General features: G+C 39.3%; 1 long non-coding RNA gene across 3 annotated transcripts in view; it reads right to left on the bottom strand.

The window, feature by feature from the left end:
- Positions 1 to 9,999, bottom strand: part of LOC110306965 (uncharacterized) — a 181,699-nt gene extending 171,700 nt beyond the window's left edge. For 2 of the 3 annotated variants that reach the window (XR_015045215.1, XR_015045213.1), the window contains exons 1-2: positions 9,864 to 9,999; positions 6,906 to 7,847 (exon numbers count right to left, since the gene is read on the bottom strand). This is a non-coding gene — a long non-coding RNA (uncharacterized LOC110306965). Of the gene's footprint in view, positions 1 to 5,710; positions 6,168 to 6,905; positions 7,848 to 9,863 lie in introns of those variants that run through there. The other variant, XR_015045214.1, reaches the window with a different exon arrangement.
- Positions 10,000 to 12,756: the final 2,757 nt, after the last annotated feature.

Genomic DNA, 12,756 nt, shown 5'->3' with positions numbered 1-12,756 from the left:
CAAAGCTTTTCTGTTTGTGTGGGGTATTTTCATGGTCAGATGCCCAATTAATCTGCAACGGCTGAGATTTGAGAAGCCCGTATGTCTCAACTGCTGTATCTCTAAATGGGCCAAGGTTCTTTAAACTTTAAAGAGTAAGCAGAGACATCAGTTGTGCACAAAGGACACTGCCTTGTATATTTTCTCACATAATAAATTTGAAATCTAAGAAAACATGATTATTCACAATGGAGTTTTACTTCTTCCCACTAGAGCTGCATTGTGTCTGCCTTGAAATTGTGGTTCTGCACCAATTTCCAGCTATTTTCCCCTGTGATGCATGCCCAAGCTTCTCGTCATGACATTTCCTTTATGACATTCATGACCCTTCAAATATTTATGAACTGCTTCTCTGCTCTCCGTTCTTTGCCTTTATGCCACATTCATATTGTGATGGACCCCTGGGTAATCGACAATAGCAAGTACAAGTAAACAACAAGGAATCAACTCAACTGCTTTCACTAGCTTTCAGTTAGGCTTTAAAACACATATCTCATGAATTCTCTACCTATTTATTTAACCATAATCCAGAATACTGAGGATCACACGCCCTAAGGCAGTTTAGCAGTTTTTCAATACAAAGGTACTGGGAGAGTGAAACTCCTGGTCAGTAGACAGGAACAATGAACGCACAGTAGTTTTTGTCAGAAATGGATAAAGGAAAAGTCACCGATAATTGGTCTCTTAAAATGTTATATTTAGGAAATGACAAAAAGAAATGAGCATGGTACCAAGTGTTTAAGACTACGTATTTTAATGCAAGTGACAGCACATGTTGGCAAGCATGTGAAGCAAGGGGAACACTCTTCCATTGCTGGTGGGTGTGCAAACTTGTACATTCACTTTGGAAATCAATATGGAAGTTTCTCAGAAAACTAGGACTTGATGTAACTCAAGAAGCAGCCATACCACTCCTGGACATATACCCAAGGGATGCTCCATCCTACCACATGGACACTTGCTCAACTATGTTCATACCAGCTTTATTTGTAATGTCCAGAAACTGGGAACAACCTAGATGTCCCTCAACTGAGGAAGGGATAAAAAATGTGGTACATTTACACAATTACTCAGCTCTTAAAAATAAAAATGAAATTGCTGGCAAATGAATGGAACTAGAAAGAAATCATCCTACGTAAGGTAACCCAGTCTCAGAAAGACAAACATGATGTGTGCTCACTAATAAGTGGATATTAGCTGTTAAGTAAGTGATAATCATGCTATAATTCACAGGCCCAGAGTGACTAAGGAACATGGAGGGATCAAGGGAGCAGGCCACAAGGATCTTCCTGGGAATGGGAAAATAGAATAGATTTGGAGGGTGGACTGGGGTGTGTGGGGATGAGAACAGGAGAGATCAGATGTGGGGAGATGGCAGGAGAGAGGGCTGGAATTTGGGGGAATTTGGGGAGTGAGGTAGAAACTCCATGGAATCTATGAGAATGGCATTATCAAAGACTCCTAATAATGGAGGACAGAGCTTGAACCAGCCACCCTCTATAACCAGGCAAGGCCTCGAGTGGAGGGATTGGCACACCAATCCGACCACAAAACCTTCCACCTAGAGTTTGTCCTGCCTACTGGAAGTGTTGGGATCAAAGCCTAGTATAATCACCATCAGAGAGACCAGAGAGAGTCTATCTATCAACTGATGGGAGCAGAAGCAGAATCTTACAGCCAAATATTAGATGGAGGTGGGGTAGTCCTGAGGAGGAGCAAGGGAAAGATTAGAGGAGCCAAACGGATCAAGGACACCATAATATAGCCCACAGAATTAACTGACCAGGACCCAAGTGGGCTCACAGAGGTCAGGGGCACTGTAGGGGTATGATCTAGGTCTTCTGCACATATGTCATGTTTTTGTGACTCAGTGTTCTTGTGGAATTCCTATCAGTGGGAGTGGCAGTTATCTCTGACTCTTTTGTCTGCCTTTAGGACCACTTTTCTCCTACTGGGTTGCCTTGATCAGCCTTGATGTGAGAATATATGCTCGTCTTATTGTAGCAGGCCATTCCATATTTTGTTGGTGACCCTGGAAGGTCTGCTCTTTTCTGAGGGGAAATAAAGAGGAGAGGGTAGATCCAGGGGAAAGAGGAGGTGGGGGGGGGAGGTGGAGAGACTCGGGGGGAGGGGAGGGAGGGAAACTGCAGTTGGAATGTAATATATGGGAGAAGAGTAAATAAAAAGGAAAATAACTAAAGCTTCATTGGTTACAATGCTGTGCTATACTCTGCAAATGTGTGTGTGTGTGTGTGTGTGTGTGTGTGTGTGTGTGTGTGTGTGTGTGTGTGTGAAGTATATTAACAACTTCAAGACCCTGTGTTGGCTGAAATGCTAAGTACAGATGCTCATAGTTAAAATGAGCTTCAATATGTTGACTTATATTATCCAAGGAGTACTTGGTGTACAGTTTTAAAATGAGGCAAATAATATGTTTCACTTATGAAAAGAAGTTTTAACTACAATAGAACACTTGCTCCCTGGTGTTTATCCTCAAACCATAAAAATTATAGTGATTACTTGCAACTCCAGCACTTTGGAGGCTGAGGACAAATGATTGTGAGTTGTAAAATAAAATAAAGATAAAAATAAAAAGTAAAAAACAAAAACATTGTTATGAAGTAACAAGTCTAAAATTGTTTTGTCAGTGAATTGGCCTACATAGCTAACAATCAGAAAGAGGAAAAGCATATGTTTTTTTTTTTAACGTATAACTAAAACTCATACACTTATAGCATGCATATGGAATAGAATACAGTCATGGAAAAGCTAAGGAAGCATGAGAGAAGTTGCTGCCAAATGCCCTGACTTCAGACCCCTTTCCTGTGGAGCACAGCTGTTGTGGGCTAGCACTGCTGTGGAAAAGCCGGGTAAAAACAGAACTTCCCTTAGGAGTTTTACATATGTCATTAGATTTTTTCCATGCAGTCAGCCATACAAATAAAACTATACTTGTGTGCCTCATTCATTTCACCTCTCTGCAGTGCACAAGGCCACCAGTGGGTGGCAGTATAACAGGAAGTAGTCCGTGAGCTCTGGGGACTTGTTCCTGTTCTTGTAAGAGGAAGCACCTGAGGGTTCTAATTTAGAAATGAGGTTGTCCATAGGTTTTCTACAGATGCCTGTATCATATAAGTCAAGAGCCCTTCAGTCTCCAGCTTACTGGGAGGCTTCGGTTTTTAAAAGAAACAAGGGTTAAGGTATATCAAACCCTTTTCTGTATCTAAGGAAATAAAGTAAAGCTCTTTGCTTACTGAATTATTTATTCTGTGAATTTTATCTATAGATTTTCAGATATGAGGCCATCTTGCATTTCTGAAATAAATCCATCTTGGCAGTGAAGTGTGATCCTATCAGGACTCTGCAGGGTTCCCTGGAAACAGTGCTTGCATCTGTTTATAAAGAATACTACCCTCCAATCCCTCCTCGTGTTAGTCTCTGGTTAATGGTATGGTAGCGCTGACTTCCCTGTAAGAACCACCAAGACACTCTTTCTGTGTTCAGATATTAATAGGTTTGTATTCTCATATTTTCTCCATCCATTTACCCAGAGACTTTATACATTTTAAAGTACTGCATTCTTTATTTTCTTACTTTCATTTATTTTGGGGGCATAGCAGTTGGTTTCTTTCAATCTATTATGGTAACAGTTTTATATTTATGAAAGGAACAGCAGAATGCAGGTGATATAAAGGGAACGTAGAGAAAATGGGAGCTGCCTTTAAAACTGAGGACACGAAGGGAGGTTAATACAGGTTTGAGAAACTTCCTTTCAAGTTGTTGGTCAGGAAAGTCCAATATACTCCCCAAACGACATGGATGATTGCCGTTGCCCTTGTCTGCCTCTGAGAGGTTAAATGTAAGTTCTTAGTGCTCAATATAAAAACCACTTAGCACATGGGACTCTGAAGACTCCAACTGACCTGAAAACCTCTTCCCTGCAAAGTAGCTTGACAATGTTAGAAGGAGCTCTGAAGCTGTCATGGGAGGAGTACAAACAACAGGGTGGCCCAGCTGAGACATCTATGAGCCACAACAATGACCAGCGTAGCAAGATGTCTCTAATGGTGCCAGAGAAGCATTCATATCTTGGCTGCAACCAACAACTATCTGGTTGGACTTTAAGCCTGCTCAGCAGGAGAGAAACCATCCCTCCTACTAGAATTATAGCTAACAAACCCAGGATTGAGACTGTCATGGAGCTTAGAGAAGAACCTACAGCCACCACTTAAATACACTAGTGTAATTCCCACCTGCTTTGTCAACTTGACCTTATAGCCACAGTTAATTCTAGCTCTCAACCCCTCATCTCTTTGCAGCACATAAAGATCATTACAGAAAACCACGACTTCTCGAAATACAGATAGCAACAGATTGTGAGGCTCTCAGCACCCACAGATAAATATACAACATCTTTGCTGAACCTATAGCTCAAGGAATATCTCAGAAGAGGGATAGAAAGGTTATAAGACCCAGAGGATCAGGAAGTCTTCCAAAATTCTCGATCTCCTAGAAGTGACCAGAACTTCACCCATGATGCCTCAACAATATGGCTGATGAAATAAGACTGAACAATGACAGTAGCAAAAGATATGCTAGCATGGAAAGGGGAACTTTCACAGGGACCCACCCATTGACAAAGAGCTACAGGGAACCAAAAACTTCTGAGAGAGGGAGACTGTTTTGCCCTGGGATTAGCCACCTAATTGCCCATCCATTACCAAGTTTTCAGTCCAGAAATAATATAAATACAAGCAAGGCTAAACAAACAAAACAGGTTGTATTTATATATTTATACATTTTCAAATTTGTATGTTTGTATGTGTTATGTATATAATATATACACACATATATGTATGTAAAAATAATCATTGAAGAAAAAGATGCCATCCATTTGAGAGGGATTGGTAAGAAGACATTTGAGGAGACATGGAAGGGACTGGAGGGAGGAAAAGAAAGAAATTTTAAAAGTTTTAAATAAAGCAAAAAGCATCAGAACTTTAGCAGCACTGACTGATAAAGTGTGACACATGAAGTTTTAGGCATTGTCTCATACCAAATGTTGCCTTTATTAATAATTTTTCACTGACTTTTTAATTACTTAATGAAATTAAATTAAATTCCTAAGTATTTGCAGATATTTAAGTTATATTTTGGTCATTTTTCCAATTGCTATGATTACATAATTTCTATCCTTTTACGCATATTAGGATATTTGTTATAGCACAAGATATGGTCTATCTTTTCAGTGTTTCAGTAGTTCTCTTAAAATCATATTTTATCAATAAATTGAGAAGGGGACCTTTGGAAAGCCCCAATAGCTCACTGTGATTTTGAAAAACTAGGTATCACTATAAGAGTGTCTTTTGACGAAAATAATACACAAATACACCTTGCAGGTAATATATTTTCTGTTATGGAGCTAGATGGTTCTCCAACAGATCAGCAATTAAGCAAACATGTCTTTTCTCACCATATCACCATACATTCCAGTATGGTTTTTAAGTCCTATCTAATGAAATAAAAGTAGGAAAAAAAACTTATACATATTGAGAAGGAAGAAATAAAACCATCTTTAAATTTTAGGTGCCATGATTTCCTATGCAGAGAACCAGAAAGGACTGACAAAGTTCCTTCTGGAAATAAGAAGTAGTCATAGAAAGTTCCAGAATATAGACATTGCATATAAGTTTATTGCTTTTCAGTATAACATTATACGTAAAGCAAATATAAAACTGAAAGCACACAAGGTCTGAAGAGATGGGTCACCTGTCAAGCAATAACTGCTCTTCCCAGCACCCACATGGTGGCTAACAACAGTCTAACTCCAGTCCTAGAGGATTCAATGTCCACTTCAGGCCTTAGAGGCACTGCATGAACTTGGTGTACAGACATGCATGCCAATAAAGTACCCATACACATTAAAAATTAAAAATGACAATACTATTCACATTTGCATCAAAAGTATAAATTCTCAAACACAACTATCAAAATATATGCAAGCTCTATATGAGGCAAACAACCAAACTCTGATAAAAACATTATTAAGAGGAACCATCAGATGATAATAGGAAGACTCAGTGTTGTCAAGATGTCAGTTCTTTCCAAGCTGACCTGTAGATCCAATTCTGTGGATTAGAACAACCTAATTTCAGTCTGTATGTAAAATGGCAAAGGACTCAAGATGATACCAAAGGTGGGAGAACAGAGCCTACCTGACTTTACAGCTTACTCTAATAAGTCAGTGAAAAACAGTAGCATGCCCAGAAACAAGTTACAAAAACACAAATCACCTAAGCTTTGGCAGAAAGCATCAACGATGACACCCTTTAAACCTTACATCAGAGCAAATATTATCGAAGTATATTATACAAAAATATCTACTAATAAAATATTTAAGACAAAAGTTACTGGTAAGTTACTGAGCACCCAATGTAAATAATGAATCTAGATTTAGGCTTTACACCCTTAGAATATTACTTAAAGTAGACATAAACAAAAATGTAAAAACAAAAGTAAAAACATTCTACAAGATAAATATGGAAACAGTGTTGGGTTTGGAGATGACTGAATACAAAACCAGAGTTGCCATGGATGGAAGGCAAAGTGGTTAACCTCGAGTTCTCTAGAATTTAAGTTTTCTGTCCTGCAAAGGCCGTTTTAAGAAAATGAAAAGTTAAGACACAGACTGGCAGAAAATATTTGCAAGATACAGGGCTGGTATCTAAAATACATACAATGAACTCATATTGACTTTCTATTGCTGCAACAAATATCTGAAGTAACTGACTTATGTGGAAGAACAATTACTATGGCTCACAGAGTTCAGGTTTCAGCGCTTGGTAGATTGGCTCCATCATACTTACTTAGTTTAGGGGAAGGCAGTGGATCTGGCTCCATTGCATGTAGTCTATGGGAAGACTTGTGTCACCCTCCATTCCATTTAGGTGATCAAAAGGCAGAGTATCCAGCTCTATTGCATTTTGCCTATGAGAAGGCAGTGTAACTGGCCCAATTGTCCTTAGCCTATGAGAAGACAGTGTGCCATGCTGAAATCTGTGTGGAAGAGAAAGCTTTCTCACCTCATGGTAGCCAAGAAACAAGAAGAAACACAAGGAGCCAGAGTCCCAGGAATAACTGAAGTCCCCAACAACCTGACTTCTTTCTACTAAGTCCCAGTAGCACTGTAGGGTAGGCACTAAACAGTTCGAGACCCCCACCTATAGCAACACTTAACACTTAGTAAGACAAACAAACATTAAAATATGGACCAAACACTGTAACAAATATCTCATTAGAAAAGGTGTGCCATAGGCACACAAATATGAAGTTGCCCCTGTGCAACAGCAGGAGAAGCAAATTAAATCAATGAGATTCAGCTCTATGCCCCTCCGATGAGTTGAAGGGTGACAGATACTAGTGAGAACATAGAATGAAAGGGGCATTCATGCATTGCTGATGGGAATGTGTGCTGGTTTGAATTCTTGGCCCAGGAAGTAACACAATGAGGAGGGGTGGCCTTGTTGGAGTAGGTGCTTCCTTGTTGGAGGAAATGTGTCATTGTAGGGGTGAGAGTGGAGACCCTCCTCCTAGTTGTCGATGAGACAGTCTTCTCCTGGCTGTCTTCCAATCAGGGCACAGAACTCTCAACTCCTTCTCCAATGCTATGCCTGCTTCGATATTATTTTGCTTCCCACCTTGATGATAATGGACTGAGCCTCAGAACTAGTAAGCAGCCCCAATTAAATGTTGTCCTTTATAAGAGTTGTCTTGGTCATGGTGTCTCTTCACAGCAATGGAAACCCAAACTAAGAAAGAATGGGAAATGATACAAACACTTTGGGAGGGAAATTTGTGATTTCTTTTTCTTTTTTTTTTTTTTTTCAATTTTTATTAGGTATTTTCTTCATTTACATTTCAAATGCTATCCTGAAAGTCCCCCATACCACCACCCCCTGCTCTTCTACCCACCCACTCCCACTTCTTGGCCCTGGTGTTTCCCTGTACTGGGGCATATAAAGTTTGCAACACCAAGGGGCCTCTCTTCCCAATGATGGCCAACTAGGCCATCTTCTGCTATATATGCAGCTAGAGACACAAGCTCTAGGGGTACTGGTTAGTTCATATTGTTGTTCCACCTATAGGGTTGCAGACCCCTTTAGCTCCTAGGGTACTTTCAGTCAGCTATTGGATGGAACACAGAGCCCCCAATGGAGAAATTTGTGATTTCTTAGGAACCTAAACATGTCTTACTGCACAATCAAGCAGTTACAGACATTGGTGTTTGTCCAAAGGCGTTAACAAGTTAAATGCGCTAAGATATTTATAGAAGGCTTTTTTATCATTGCACAAATGTGGAAGCAAATAAAATAGTTTTCACTAGGTGAATGGATAAGTGAATTGAGGCACACAGAGCAGACTATTATTTATTTGGCATTGAAAAATGGGCTATCAAACCATTAGATGACTCCCATTGCGTAGCACTAAGGGAAGAAAGCCATTTTGACCATACGAAGGGCACACACTGATTTCAGTCTGCCACATTCAGGAAAAGGCACCGCTATAAAGATGATAAAAGACCAAGTTGCCAGGGCTTAGAGGTAATTCAGGAAGCCACAGGTAAGTCACACAGAACTCTCAATTTGGTTGTAACCCTAAAAGTGCTTTTAAAATGTTCCTAGCAGGGCTGGTGAGATGGCTCAGTGGGTAAGAGCACCTGACTGCTCTTCTGAAGGTCCAGAGTTCTAATCCCAGCAACCACATGGTGGCTCACAACCATCCGTAACGAGATCTGGCGCCCTCTTCTGGAGTGTCTGAAGACAGCTACAGTGTACTTACATATAATAAATAAATAAATCTTTAAAAAAAATGTTCCTAGTAAAAAAGCACTTTTAACATGCTATACTCTGTTGGATGGTGATGGAGCTGTCTAATGCCAGTCACCCTTTCTACAGTTTACTGCCCTTCACTTCACTTATTATTTAATAACTGTGGAAAGATTAAGTATTTAATGCAACATATTTTAATCATATTCACTCTCCATCCTATAAAGAGCTTACCTGAAATTTTTATTTTAAAGATTTGGGGCCAAATGTGAGGAAGATCTGAGGTGGTGAGTGGGTGAGAGCCATCAGAATATATATGTGTGTGTGTGTGTGTGTGTGTGTGTGTGTGTGTGTGTGTATGTATGTGTGTGTATATGCATATATATATATATATATATATATATATATATATATATATATAGCTATTGAAGGACGCATTAAACCATAAAGCTTCCAATTAAAATCTAGCTCCTTCATTCAAAAGAAAGTGGTTAATTCTGATGTAATGTGGAGAGCAACAAGGAATAAATGAACCAATTGAATCTCACCTACTCAATGGTTTCTTACTTGATATTATAATGTCCTTGCTTCAGATCTGATTTCCGAGAAACAAATTAAAAGAGCTTAAGTATAATGCAACCCCACTCTCTAGGTAACTTGCTGTCCTATTTCTCTTTTGTGTTATACCTTATCTTCTGCAACATAGAACAAATGTTATCACTCTGATTTTATAGGTTGAGTTTTCTTTATATAAACATTCAGTTTGTTAACATTCCCTAAGCACATTCCTCCGCACCCACCAAGACCAATTATCACCACCATAAATCTATTTCTTCAGACTTGTACAGGGTGACTAACACTTTCATGGTTAAGAAAGTGAAACTGCTCTGTCTGCCCCTCCCCTTCCCCCCAACAAAGTAAGGCAGGAAGACAGAAGGACAGTCTTAATCAGGAGAATTTGCTTTCATCTCATAAACATAAATCACATTAAAAACTAACCATCTTAGGTTTTGCTTGAAGACAGCAAGCATGATGGTCCCTCCTGGGGTGCCAGCAGGGTGGCTGACACCACGGGCAGGGTGGTGAACAGCAGCCAGGAGCTCACCCAGGTCCTGATCCTGGACACTGTGCCTCAGAACAACAAAATATCCAAGATGAAGAATGGTTCATTTTCTGGATTAAGTCTCCTCAAGAGACTTCCATGATCTGTGCTCCACCAGAAGTCATACTGATGTCCATGATCTGTGCTGATCTGGTCGACAGAGTGAATTCCTAAACAGCCAGGGCTACGAGGCAAAACCCTGTCTCAAGAAAGAAAAGAATAAGTTAATAAGAAGGAACTGTGTACTAAGACTGGGTTTTTCCAGCTCACTGATTCCTAATTTTTGTGCCTGGTGACAGTGATATTGAGCAGTGGAGATGCAGATGTCAGGCACTTTGCCACACTGCTGGTTGGGCAGCTGAGCACAAGTATTCATTACCATTAGTTACTGCTAAGGAGTTTCCCATTCAAGTTGGGTCAAGATGTTTTGGCAGGCTACCCTTTTCCTGGGAAAAATTGTTTCCTAATTTCTAAGGCTCTTACACCAAGAATATTAATGAAGGGGAATACTGTGATACATGTGTAGTATTTGCTTAAACATTTGTTAGATGCCTGAACTGGCTGGTTTTGCATGTCAACTTGACATAAGCTGGAATCATCAAAGGAAAAGGCCTCCATTGAGGAAAGGTCCCTATGAGATCGAACTGTAAGGCAATTTCTCATTTCGTGATCAATGGGGGAGGGCCCAGCCCACAGTGGCCACTCCTGGGACGGTGATGCTGGGTTTTATAAGAAAGCAGGTTAAGCAAGTCAGGGGAAGCAAACCAATAAAGAACACTCCTCCATGGCCTCTGCATCAGCTCCTTCCAGCAGGTTTCTGCCCTGTTTGAGCTCCAGTCTTGACTTTCTTTGATGATGAACAGCAATATGGAAATGTAAGCCAAATAAACTCTTTCCTTCCCAACTTGCTTGTTGGTCATACTGTTTCACTGAAGTAATAGAAACTGTGATTAAGACAATTCTCTCTTTAAAAAAAGAAAAGAAGAAAGTAAGGAAGGAAGGGAGGGAGGGAGGGAGGGAGGGAGGGAGGGAAGGAAGGAAGGAAGGAAGGAAGGAAGGAAGGAAGGAAGGAAGGAAGGAAGGAAGGAAGGAAGGAAGGAAGGAAGGAAGGAGAAAGGAAGGAAGGAAGGAAAAAAGAAAGGAAGAAAGAAGAGACAGAGAGACAGAAAGAGATAGGGGAAGAAAAAAAGAATTGTCAGCACAATTTAAAACTAAAATATATCTTTCTATAACTCAGGAGGTAATTATGTAATATTTCATTAGCTTGACCTACCAATTTCCTCTAAACAAGCTTACAGATTTTGTACTATAATGTCTTCACCATCCTCTCCACCATTTCTAAACCTTGGTCAAGGAGAGTAAATGTCTCGTGGTTTTGTCTCATTTAGTGCTCTGCCTTCACACTTTCTCTCCTTGTACGTCATTCTAAACTTGAAATGTCTTCTTTGGTTTCTACATAGCAAGGAAATATAATAGAAGTAAAGGAAATATATTATGCTAAAAGATTTCTAGAATAGAAGAAATTGGTTTCTGAATGTCTCAGCTACAAAATGAACTTGAAATAAATAATATGTGTCATCCCACTTAAAATTGCGTGCAGTTACATCACCACAAGGCACAGCTGCATCCAATCACTAGTGTCACCCACATCTCTTCTTCCTGTTGGTTCTTCCTCCCATTTTCTATTCCATTTTACCTTCTCTCTTCTTCTCTGAAGAATTGTAGTCTTCCTATTTTCTGTTAAAGATGGTTATTGTCTGCCTTTTCTCTATACCTGCATACCAGCCAATACTAAAGTTTGTACATCTAAACTCCTACCCCAAAATCTCTTAAAGTAACACCATTGTTTTTAATAAGGATTCTAATATCAACTGTTTCATAAACATAAATTATTTTATTCCTCATATCCTATTATAGGTCGTAAAAATATTACTCTGCATCTTTGAGCATCTCCCACAGATAGAACATGCTGCATACAACATTATGGCACTACTGCAATGGTATATTCATTTATCAAACTAATAAAAAATTAGCAAATATCTTCCTAGGTTTTATAGCATGACAAAAACCAATACAAATGAAAACTAAAAAGTAGTAACATTAAATCTCTAAAAATCAAGTTGTGTTAAATATCACCACTTAATTTTCTTTTCATTGAGAATGACTTGAGCCTTCTCTGTTCATCTGGAAACCAACAAGTGAAATATTGTCGTGTATATATAGATGAAATATATCAATTTAAATTTTTATCATATTCTATTTTGATTGGGTATGATGCATTTTTGTGTATGGTGAGGGAGTTGCACACATGACATGGGGCACCTGTGAGAGACAGAGGACAGCCTTATTGAGTTTGTCTTACCTTTCTGCCATTTCTGTAGGTTCTAAGATCAAACTCAGATTACCAGGCATGTATGGCTAATGCTTTTACCTGCAGTGCCATCTCATTGCCCTTCAAATATACTAACTCTTTGTAGTGTTGTGGTTTAAACCCAGGGATTGTGCATGACAGGTAAACACTCTCCCACTGGCCCACATCTGCAAGCCCTAACTTTACAAACTCAATTTTTAAGTTAAATTTAGTGGATACACCCACTGAAAACATGCCATTTTCAAGAAAGCATAGTAAAGAGATAGTAAGCATATGTTGTTCTTTCCGTGTGAAAGTCTCCAGAGAAAGACCCAAACTCATCCAAGCTTAAGTAGAAACACGAATGCTCTCTCTCCCCCTTTATGTGCATTTTTATTTATTTCTACCTTAACTACCAACACCCAGTGTAAACAAAATTT

The sequence above is a fragment of the Mus caroli genome, unplaced genomic scaffold, assembly GCF_978045245.1.
Source record: "Mus caroli unplaced genomic scaffold, Mus_caroli_1 scaffold_14, whole genome shotgun sequence".
In the NCBI taxonomy this organism is placed as follows: Eukaryota; Metazoa; Chordata; class Mammalia; order Rodentia; family Muridae; genus Mus; species Mus caroli.
The sequence above is the reverse complement of the archived record's forward strand: the minus strand, read 5'-3'. Positions and strand labels throughout refer to the sequence as shown.